Consider the following 12437-nt stretch of genomic DNA (forward strand, 5'->3'; position numbering starts at 1 on the left):
TGATATATTTTTGGAGAGGATGAACTGCTTTTCCTCCAACCCAGGCTTCCTGAAGTTGCTTTCCTAACAGTTTAATTACTTCTGCCTGGGTGAATATGGAAGTTTCATTTATCTACTTACTTGTTAGGGTAACTTGTGTCATGGAAGACCTAGGTTTACTGTACTAAATCTTAGGAATATTTCTTGATTTCCACAAAGGATTCAAAATAAATATATTATCAAATTAATACAAAATGTATCCAAAACATCTTGGTGAGGCTCAGTGACAGAGCTAAACAGTACTTCAAGTACCTGTGGTGCTAATGATGACCTATAGAAACTGTGACTAGAAGATAGTAAGGATGGCCCACTACACAGTAGATTTAGTACTGAAAAGGAAGCCCAACAATGCCTACAGTTATTGACACCATCCTTATAGAGAAATTTCAATTTATAACTTGGCTCTACTGGCAAGAGACTATATTCGAAATCCTTCTAGATCTTTGGAATTAAGCTAGAATACAGATATGGCTTTAATCTCAAGTGACAGACAAACAGATCTCTGAGTTCAAGGACAGGCTTTTGTAAAGGGTCTTGCTTAAATTTTCATTCAGCTTTAAGAGGTGATTTTAATCTTCTGTAGATTTAGAGAAAGCTTCCTGGGACTTGGGTCCATAAACTCAGTAAAGAAGCCTGGGTTGAGCTGTCATTGCTAAAAGAGAGGCATGTAGGAAAGTCTAAGGGTAAGGAAACTACATCTTAGCAAGAAAAGTCACCAAAATCTGTGTGATAGAGCAGACCTTTAACACCATCAAAGACGATACAGAGTCCCATGAATCTCTATGAGTTGGACACCAGCCTAAACTATAGAAGGATATATTACATTTATATTTTGAGTTACTTTTATTTTTGTCATAGGGCATCATTTGAACCATGAAATTACAACACATAGGGCCCATGGGCATGACCAGCTACAAGTTCTCCAGGATGCCACCTTTAAAACATGTCAAACTGTTAATTGGCATATCAGCTGTGTATTGCCTCAGGGGTGGAGAAAGGAGGATCATGCCTTGAGGGCCTGCCTGGACCACACAGCAGTTCCAACTCATACCTGGGCTACACAAGACCCTTCCTAAGGAAAAAAACAATCAGCCTACAAAGAATATTATCTCTCCATGAGGCTCTAGCTTTTGAGATAAAAGGAATATTCACACACATCAAATTATGGCAAATGAAAGCTAGACCTCAGAGCACAGACCTGTAATGCAAGGTAATTTATAAATGCAGTAAGATAACTTCAACATCCATTGCAATCTGTACTTGAGTGACTCTGAGGTAAACAATAAACAATATAAATCACCTAATCTTTTGGTTTGATAAAAACACGGGCTAGGTGTGGTGGTACACACCTTTAATTCCTCTAATCCTGAGGCAGAAGCAGTCAAGTCTCTGTGAGTTCAAGTCCAGCTTGGTCTACAGACAGAATTCCAGGACACCAGGACAGCCAATGCTACACAGAGAAACCTTTCTTGGGTTAAACACAGACACAAACACACACACACACACACACACACACACACACACACACACACACACAAAACAACTTCGGGGTAGAAAATATAAATTTATATTCTTATGCATCTCTTTCCATGTTTACCATGAAAATGACCCTAATTCAATCTGCATTCTTAAGGACCAAAGAAAACAGAGGAGAGAGAACAAGAAATGATTCAATTTTGTGAGGAAGGCATGGCTAGAGGGAAATAAGAGCAAAAGTCTTCTATGTGTGGATCCTCAGTCTTCATGCCTACCCCTAGGCCAGCATCCAATGTCGTTGTTACAAATGCAGTGCAATACAATAGTAAATATCGAACACCTCCCCTGATCTACTGGATGGACAGGACATTCCCCACAGTTATGTTAGGAGTGGGGGATGACTTTGACATGAACTCTGGTGCTCCATATTTGCCCACCTCCCTTTAGTGAGAAGGCCTGGTGGCAGTCAAAGAAACAATAAGCAGGATACCAAGATGAGACTTGATAGCCTATGACCATATAGTGGGGGAGGAGGATCCCCGGGGTTCCTAGACCAAGGGGAGGGGAATAGGGTGAAAGCGGGAAGGAGGGAAGAATGGGAGGATACAAGTGATGGGAGAACAATCTGTTGTAATCTGAATAAATTAATAAAATTAAAAATAAATAAATAAATAATTTTAAAAACGTAGTTCAAGGAGATTTGTTTAAACAGAGCATGATGGCACATGTCATTAATCCAAGAACAACTGTGGGATGGTAGGAGCTCTAATTGTCTAGGGAACCTGAATTAGGATCTAGATAGCCCATGTAGAAATAGTGTCATAGTGGTGGTATCATGGCTGAAATCACTGAATGAACAAATTATCTAAGGCTGAGGAAAAAATTCCTATCAGGAAATGAATGAAGTGTAGTTTTGGACTATCTTTTATCCAGTACACAGGAGTGATAGGCAGGTGGATCTCTTTGAGGTGATGGCTAGACTGGACTAGGTAGTCAGACTCTGTCTCATTTTTACAAAGAGAAAAAAGGAGGAGTATCAGCAATAAAGCTGGGCAGTGTGGGGCATGAAGGCTCGTTTCTTGAGGTAGTCACCAATCAGTGGAGTCCAAATGTGTTCTGAGTTGAACATCTAAGATTGCAGGAGAAGCAAGAGAGTTAGACCAAGAAAGAGTTAATTCTGAGGTTCCAAGCATACCAGCAAGACTCCATAGGGTGGGGCTGCAGACAGTGTAAGGCCACAGTGTGGCAGGGTCTGCCAGGTGTCAGGGAATTAAAGGTGTGTTGGTGGGAAGGTCCTCTATTGAAGAACCTATTTAAGGCCTGATTCCTGGAGTAGAGGTTAGACCATCAGCACGGATCTTGGAAGATGGGAGGCCCCGCTGTTATCCAGGGTAAGTTTGCTTGTATGGATTCTGTGTAGATGGGAATGTGGCCACCTGGAGGATGTACTGTTTTTTAACTTCTAGCTGCCATGAACATGAGTCTCTCTTTCTCCACATGGTCGTCATCATTAGCTCTTGGTTTTTTTTTAATTATCTTGGCCTTCTTTATTATATTAAATAACATTTTAAAGTATAAATCTGCATCCATGTGATGGCAACCTATATTGAATATATGTTTGTTTTCTTACTTTTTATGAATCAAGAAATGTCTATGTATTCCAGACTTTCTTTGATCTCTCTGTAAAATCTATAGCTGGATGGACCTCACAAATATCCCACTACATCATCTTTCTAAGTGTGGTACTGAAGGCCTGAAATCAGGTGTGAAGTGGTGTTAGCACCATATGTTTAATCTTATCATCATGCCCTGCACCAACACCAGCAGCAGCAACATTATTATTATTCTATGAGGCATTGATTCTCTGAGAAAACCCTTCCTCTGTAGATTCATCCTGCCTCTGACCCAGAGATCCAGAATCATCTGCCCCTTAGTGGTGGGATTAAAGTGTAAGTCACCAAATCCCCCTAGAACTGCTTGTTTTTGAAATCAGTGTTAAAAATTCATAACTTTCCATTATTATAAAAGGGGTCAATCTTAGACTTTTGCTCAACAAATTTTGGTGATAACAAAAGTGTCCTGTTTGGACTTTAATACAGCTACTTTACCCAAATTGTACCAACATCCGTGATCTAAGATTTTTCAGCTTTCTTGAAAGCAGAGAAAACAAACAAACAAATAAACAAAACTCAAGGACATCAAGACTTTGAAAGGAACCCAAAGATTTCATTTTTGAATAATTTCTATTGACTATTTCTGATTATCTGAGTTGTTTGTTTAGAAGCAATCAAACAGGTTGAATATTTTTTTATTTTTCAATTGAAAAGTTTTAGAGCCATATCTACTATTTCCCTCAAAGTCAAACTATAGTGTAGACTGCCCATGATGTGGAAGTTCTTCTGCTGAATTTATAAATAATCTCGTATTATAGGTCTGTGCTCTAAGTTCTAGCATCTACTTGACAACATTAGGTGTACTGATTATTCCTTTCATTTGAAAAGCGGGAGAGGATCATGGAGAGATTTTTGTCTTGGTGAGGCTCAGAGACAGAGCTAAACTGGACCTCAAGTCTCTTTGTAGCTGATAATGACCTTTAGCAGCTCGGATTAGAGATAGGAAAGTGACCAACCTCACAGTAGATTTAGTACTCAAAGTGTTGCTCCCTCTGCCCATTCTACACCACCTTTGTAGAGAAATTTCAATTCAGAGTTTGGCTGCACTGGGAAGAGATCATATCTAAAAACTTTCTAGGTCTGTGTAATCCATGTTAAATACAAAAAGGATTTTAATCCCAAGAGACAGGCAAACAGATCTCTTAGTTCAAGACCAGCCTCCAAGAAAGCAAATTTCAGATAACAGAAAGATTAGGTCAAGGTGTGGTGGAACAAGACATTAATCCCATCCCTAAGGGCATCACGATGATCTCTGAGTTCTAGTCTGTTCTTTTCATTCAGTTCAGTTGAATCAGGTAGTTGAGAGGCAGTGCAGTCGTTCTGAGTTCATGACAGTTCCATTTGTGGAATTCATAGGGAGTTTTACAGAGAGAGTTTTACAGAGACAGGTTTCTGAGAGGACAAGCAAGGCAAAGGTGAAGACAGAACAAGTCAGAGAATGAGAAGGTAGCAGAGTTTAAAACATAACACCAGTGTTACTATTATGCCAAGAAGAGCAATTCAGTCAGAGGAAGAGAGAAAAGTCAGACTGAGAGACTAGGACAAGAGTTTGATCCAGAAGAGCTGTGTTGAAGCAGGCAGCTAGAGTTCACAATGAACTAGAAAGTAGGACTGTATTCAGCAGTATGTCTCAGAGGCTGAAAGCATTCTAGTCATAGATTATATTGTATGGAAGATAGAAGATTCCAGGACTAAGACTAAATAATCAGTTACAATGAAGTAGCCTCCAAGATGATAATTACCTCAGACAAAGAAGTTATTTTAACATATCCCCTTGAACAGACTTGTATTGTATTGACAGGGTAGAGGAATTTTTCAGGAGGTTTGAGTGTAAGAGATAGAAAGTGTGGGGCCTCCCATGTCTAAGGTTGATTTAGTACAGTATGGTGTCCAAAGGAGAACAAATTTCAGTGAAGTCTGAGGATGTCTAGGCTTTCTGTCGCAAAAAAATGTCAAATGATCATATGATCTTCTCTCCTTCCAGGTGAAACACCCTCTTGGTCTTCAGTGAATGTGGACTTCCAAGGTTCCCCAGGCACCTAGGTCTATCAAGTTCACAAGGTCTCTTGTCTTCTCAAGTCCATTCAGAATCGTGGGTTTCCCTCAATGATCCAAGACAAAAGAAAAAACGCACTGTGTTCACCACGGAACAAAACCAGATACTCCAAAGAAAATTTGATAAACACAAGTACCTGACTAAAGATCAATGCAAGGAACTGGCTCAGAGTTTCTACGTGACAGAACACCAGATCAAGGTATGCGCCATCTTGTGTCTCCTTCTCTCTACTAGTCAGATAGCCACTCCCTAACCAGCCAAGGGCACACTTTCCTGAATGCTTGATTTCAGGTGTCCCTACATTGCTTGGAGTTCCTTTGATTAGTTCCAGGTTGTACAAGGTTGGTGGAGTTGTGGGCATGGTTAGGTTTGCATCTGTTTAGACCTCTTCTTTTCTACACTCATTAATTAATTTACCTAATCACTTTATTCCCAAATCTCCCGTGCCTCCCTGCTCTCCCCTCAGTCCATTTCCCATGCTATGCTCTGATTCCTCTGTCTCCTTCCTCCAAGGTAAGGGGAGGCCCCCAAATATAACAAATTCAGACAATTATCTCAAGTCACTGCAGGTCAAAGCACATTCTTTCCCACCTGAGAGTGATGAGGTAACTCAGCTAGTAAGAATCATCCAGCAGTAGATACCAGAGTCAAAGACAGCCCCTACTCATTGCCATAGGGGACCATCATTGTGCCCAAAGCTGCACATTTGTTATCAAAGGATAGAAGATCTACTTTCTGTCCACATAAAAGTTTTGGCGGGTGGCTCAGTCTGAATACCCAGGAAAGATTACTCTGAAGGATTTCATGGGGTCTCTCACCCATCTGACTCCCTTCATTCTTCCTCCTACACATCCACAGCTGTCCCTCAACTCAGCCTGTTACCACGGTTACTGTGTACATCCCCATCAGCTGATAGTTGAAGCCTCTCAGAAGACAGTTATGCCACACTGCTGTCTGCCTCCTCTACCAAGAGATGTTGTCTCCCCAGATTTCTGTTTTCTCTCCTCTTTCTTCTCTGCACACACCCTCCTCAGCTCTTTGCCAATCTTATCGTCAGTCCCTTCATGCTTCCCAACCCATCTCCAAATCTCCAAATCACTTCTTTCCCCTATCTACTGTGGATGTTGATTGTCTTTTTCTATTCTGAGTGAGTTTCAAGCATCTTCCGTTGGATTCTGCTTAGCTTCATTGGGTCTGTGGATTTTAGTTCTTTGCTATATTTCTAATAACTGCTTATAAGTATGTACCTGTCATGGGTTTCCTCCTGGCTCTAGTTTACCTCACGAAGAATGATCTTTAAAATTATTTCATATATTGTAATTATCCATACAAATTACATCTTGAATGTAATTCCTACACACTTCTCTTCCTGTTCCCACTGTCTTTCCTCTTCTGCCCTACTCTGCTCTCCTAGACCTGAGAAAGGGTAGGCCCTTCTCTCCTATTGTCTGACCTCAGCTTTTCCATTCTCATCAGAATAGTATGCATCTCTTTCCTCTGTGAACTTCAAGGCCATCTGACCAAAGGGCAGTGATCATATAATGGGCACCCGAGTTCATTTCAGAAGCAGTTTCTTTTTTCTTCCCCCATGAGAACACACAGAATGATTTGACCCTTGGCTATGTCTGAACATGGTGTCTCAGTTCTCTTCTTGCCATGTCCTATCTTGCTGTATGACTTTCTTCAAGCTCCCCTCATTCCAGATATGCTGGGCCCCTTGTGGAGTTCCTAACCCTTCCTTATACTTGCATGCTCACCTCTTCCATGAAACTCCAATCACTCATTCACTCAGTATACTCCTATTAGTTCCAGTATCTGTGCTGAAATACGTCAGGTTGGAGTTTCTCAGAGAACATCAGGTTGGGCAAAAATCCACATATAAGTTAATATACACCATGCACTTATACATTGGGTGTCTTTCTGGGTCTGAGATGCCTTACTCCAAATGATCATTTTTGTTCCACCAATCTGCCTGAACATTTGAAGATTTGCTTTTTTGGATACCAGACTAGTATTCCATTTTGTAAATGCACCATATTTTCTTTATCCATTCTTACTTAACTCTCCAATGTACTCAGTGGAGCAAGTGGCCATGCAGTAAGGAGGAGAGTATTTTTAGTATATGCCAAGGTTTGTTATTTATGGTCTTTTGGTAGATCTGTACATGTGCCCCATTTACAAATTTGTTATTTGATTTGTTGGGGTGAAATTTCTCAAATAGGTATGATATTTATCTCTTGGTTAGATTATGATTGGTGAAAATCTTTTCTCATTCTCTAATCTGGAAGGTGTAGACTTTAGTCACACATCACAATTGCAACTCCTAGAAGAAGTTACCTTAGTCTGTTGGTTTTCATGTCCACCTCATACTGCCGTCATCATTCTTGGGCTCAGGAATGTGAGAGATTTGGGATATATGTTGCATAGCATAGCAACCAATAGCCAGAATTTTCACACAGTATCATAATGTTTGGGAGCTTAATGATACAGCTGACTTGTTTTGATTTCCGCTTTCCCTTTTCTCTCCAGATATGGTTCAAGAATAAGCGAGCTAGGCAGAATTGAAAGAAACTTGAGAAACTACCTGGGAATCCTAATGGGAAGCAAGACCACGTTTCCTGCGACAGACCTGCCAGCCCCAAAGTCACTTGGATTCCTCTAGCCTCTGTCTTTGAAGATTCTGTGTCCCAGAAACAGTCTATTTCCACCAACTCTCTTCCACTCACCCCATCTAGTATGTCCTTAGATTCAGAGTCCATTTCTTCCTTGGGGGAGAGACCAACACTTGTCAGCTCTCCTCCTCCATTCCATCCCAGTATTTTCCCAGACCCTGAATCCATCTTCTTCCCTGATGAGAACAATATGAGTCTTGCATGGGAAACCCTGATGTTCGCACAGGCTGGGCAATCCACAGAAACAGGAGAAAGAATCTCAGATCTATCAGCAGCATGTCCATCCTCTGAACACCCAGCTACAACCGAATCCCAGCCTCAGGCCAACCTTCATATTTCTGCACAGCTTCATCAGGATGTTCTGCAACAGACACAAGTGCAGCTGGAAACCCAACAAGGACTCCATCAGTCAACACAACTAAACTCACAGAACTTGTTCAAGATGACACTTTCATCAAAGACCAGCAATTCCTTAAAGAGCTCAGCGATTTGGAGGCTGCTGAAGTTGCACTGTCACCGCCTGACATCATGGATTCCTTTTCACTCTGGGATTTCTTTTAAAAATCTTGATCTAGTGTGTGCTGTAACTACTGATTATGGTTATCAGTGTGCTAGGGAACAGTAAGTCAAAGCCTTCCATGTCCCTCCCGCTCAACTGTGATTCCGCAATCATCGATATCAGAGCAATTGTAGCCTTCCTCCTATTTGCATTCAGTGGGAGCCTGGATGATGGGAATGCACATAGCTTCTTTGGAAAGGTACACCAGGAACATGTCCAAAAGCCAAAGAAGCATCGTTGACACAGGGAAGTCCCTCAGAGAGACTATATTTACCCATAAACATCTTGTAGGCAGAGAAAATTTGTTGTTGATGTTTTTATCACTTGTTTTTATCTTCCTAATCTGGGAGTCCTTTCCCAAGAGTGAAGACTCCATGAAATCTGCTACTTGGATTCGTCCTGAATCACTGCCATATCCACCAAATGTCCACCTTATCGTAGGTCATGTTTTTAGAGGACTGCCTGAAATACACTGTTGCCCTGGAGCTCACGTTGGATTTGGCAACACCCATGGCCATTGAACTATCACTGCCTTTGCCAGCGAAGATTCTCAGTATCTAGGGAGAACTCCATACCAATATTCAGCCCCAGCCTGAAGGGTTCCTCCCATGGAGTTGAGGATTGGGAGGGAGCCAGCCTTAGTACCCAAAAAGAGGTGCTGGGTCGCAAGCCATAGTTGTAGCTTCCTTCCTTGGTCAAGCCACACCTCTAGAAGCAAAGACTGAGACAGCAGTATCTGAGACACATATGGTGCTCAAAGCAAAGATCCATTTGCTGAGGTACTCCACCTGAGTGTCCTTCAAGACTTGGTTACTATTATAAACCTAAAAACACATCTTTGCCCAAATTGTCCCCACATTCTCTTCCTTAAGAACCCAAGTTCCTCTCCAAGAATTCAGTGTAAAAAGGAAGATGTGGCACATCAGACAAAAATCAGGACATTTCTGAAGATGCAGGCTTGGAAATGGATGTTTTTGTTTCCTACCCAGATGCTGATTTGTAGAGCTCAGAAAATCTCTCAAACTGAAGAATTTGTTCACTTGCCCAATTATTTGCATCCAGCCTGAGGTTTTATTTTATCTTTTATATGGCATGCCACCCTGATTTCCCTAGTACCCATCCCCTTTTCTTTCAGGGTACATGGCTTACAGGAACATGTTACCACTGCACTCAGATATGTGTGCTTTTTTGACACTAGGTATACCACTGTGTTCCCATGGCTATCCTTAACGTTTCTGTGAACTTTTTGCTTTTGTTCCCTGATTGCTGGAATTCCAGCTGGTGATTGAGAATTTGGACAGCAATTAGAAATTTCACATGGAGTTTTCTTTTTCCAATCACACTGGGTAGAATTTAGGGATGTGTGAGATAATTATGTAAATATATCCTCACATTTGAGATAGTGTTTCCCTAGGTAGACCAAGGTGGCCATCAGGTTCCAGTGACAGTCATCCTTCATGCCTGAGTACTGATTCCAGATGTATGCCAAATGCCTGTGTTATTATGAACTTCTATTCACACCTAAGGTGTCATTTATCTCTTTTTTTCAAATAAAGTGTTTTTGAGTAAAATTTAAGGTTGTCTTCTCTCCACTTTCCATTACAATACACAAATGCTTCATCAATGCTGGTTCTCACTAAGAGGGGAAAATAAATTAGTCACGTGGGGAAGAAATGGAGGAAGGGGACAGGTATGTGGGAGTGGGTGAGGAACAGAATGAAATGATTATGCCAAGGATTGGATGGAGAAATGAAATCAACATGTGGGGGTATCACTTAGAGGAGCTGTAATACTGGAACAACAGAAATGCCCAGGGTCAATGATGATGACTCAGGCTGAGACTCCTAGCAGTAGGGGATATGGATGCTGAAAGAGCTACAACCTGAAAGAAGGCAAGACATGCATTGGAGGGATGGGGACACCAACCCACCCACAAAACCATTGACCTACAATTTGTACTGCCTGACATTAGTGTGTACAGGTATAAAGACGGAGCAGAGATTAAGGAAAGCAGCCAACCAATGAATGGCCCAACTTGGCCCACATGCCATGAGAGTTAGCTCACACCTCACACTCTTAATGATACTCTGCTATACTTGGGGACAAGAGAGCAGCAGAACTGTCCTCTGAGGTGCTTCACCCAGCTGCTTAAGGAAAGAGATGTAGAGATACACACTCAAACATTAGTTTACACAGAAATCTTATGGCACAGAGAGAAGGGTTGAAGGAGCCAGAGATGTCAAGGAGACACAGGGTCAACTCAATTGGGTCCACAGAGACACAAGTTCCACTCAAAGAGCATGCTTGTGATTCTACTATGCCCGCAAGACATATATAAGGGAAGTGCAGATGGTCTATACATGAAAAATCTTAACTACAGGAACAGGAGTTGTATCTGACTGTGTTGCCTGCCTGTAAATCTCTTTCTCCTAATTCAGTCACATTGTCTGTGGAAAATAGGCGATGTGCCTAGTCCCATTCCAATTTGATATATCAAGGACGGTAGATATCCCATGGGAGATTTCATATCTCAGAGCAGAGTGGGAGTGGGAGGTGAGGGAAGGAATGAGAGAAGGAAGGATAGGGAGGAGAGCAGGGAGAGGAACTGTGATCAGTACGTAAAATGCATAAAGGAAGTAAATTAAAAAAGCAAACAAAAAAGCAACCAAATAAACAAAAATTTTGGGACAACATGTAGTGGATGTAAACATGTTAGTTTATCCCAAGTCTGGCATGTGAAACAGACTACTGTGAGATCCTGCAGTGTTTGTCTGCTGAAACAAGATTTATGAAAGGACAGGAGGTGTTTGTCAGCAACAAAGGGAACTACCTCTTGCTGGATCATGGATCATGGTCTTTGCCAGATGATAAACATCCTGACAACATTGTGATAGAAGCATGTTGCATTGCATCTTTAATAGCTTGGGAACTGGTTGAAGAGCCATCGCAGTGATTTATTTCCTTTACTAAGGCAATATCAGGCCATAGAGAGACGTTCCCAGACTTTTTACTGAGATTGACTTCAGCTGTCAATTACACCCTGATGCCAGATAGGAGTTGATACAGACCTTGGCATTTGAAAATGCTAATAGTGAATGTCAGAAAGAAATTAGGCTATAAAAACAGCACCAGTAGATCAACTGATAAGAGACACAACGGATATTGTTTGACAGGAGCATAATGCCAATATTGTAGTACAAGTCTTAGCTAGAGATCTCATATATCAAGATACCCAGTGCCTTATTTGTGTTGAATTTGGCCCTTTGCAAAATGTATATATATGGTTAAAAGCACCAGACCTCAAAGCAATAGATCCATTGACTCTTGAGAAGTAGATATTCACAGAAGAGTACAAGGAGATTATGACCATAATGGTAATGGTATGTCAAGATATCCAGGGTAATGTAGCTGCAGTGTGAAGGAAATCATTGGTTTAAGAATTGCAGATACAAGAGAGACATAAGAAGTAACCTCTTGCCATTGGTTAATGAAATTAGGGACCTGTCAACTCGAGGCCCTGCAGCAAACAATAGGGGCCATATTTCTTTGGTCAGCCAGGAGGTAACAAGCCGGCAGGAAGATAAAACCTAGGTATTGATGATTTCATGCATGATATGAAAGGTAGTCTGACTTTGTATCTGCCCTCAGGTAAAGGATTACAGGCTACCAAGAAGAGGCTTGATACCCTATGAGCCTAGGCATGGGGAGGAAGTTCCCCCCAATCACAGTCATAGGGGTGGGGAGTAAGAGGAAAGCGGGAGGGAGGGAGGAATGAGAGGATACTAGGGATGGGATAACAATTGAGATGTACTATGAATTAATAAATTGAAGATGATATGTAAAAAGAATTTTATTTCAAAAATCATGAGGAGATTCAGATATAAACATTCAAATCTACTTCAGGGAAGATGGTGGGCATCAAAGAAACAAATGTGGCACATAAAGCCACTGGAAGAAAACTG

The sequence above is a fragment of the Acomys minous genome (assembly GCF_964271855.1).
Source record: "Acomys minous genome assembly, chromosome: 20".
Taxonomy (NCBI): Eukaryota; Metazoa; Chordata; class Mammalia; order Rodentia; family Muridae; genus Acomys; species Acomys minous.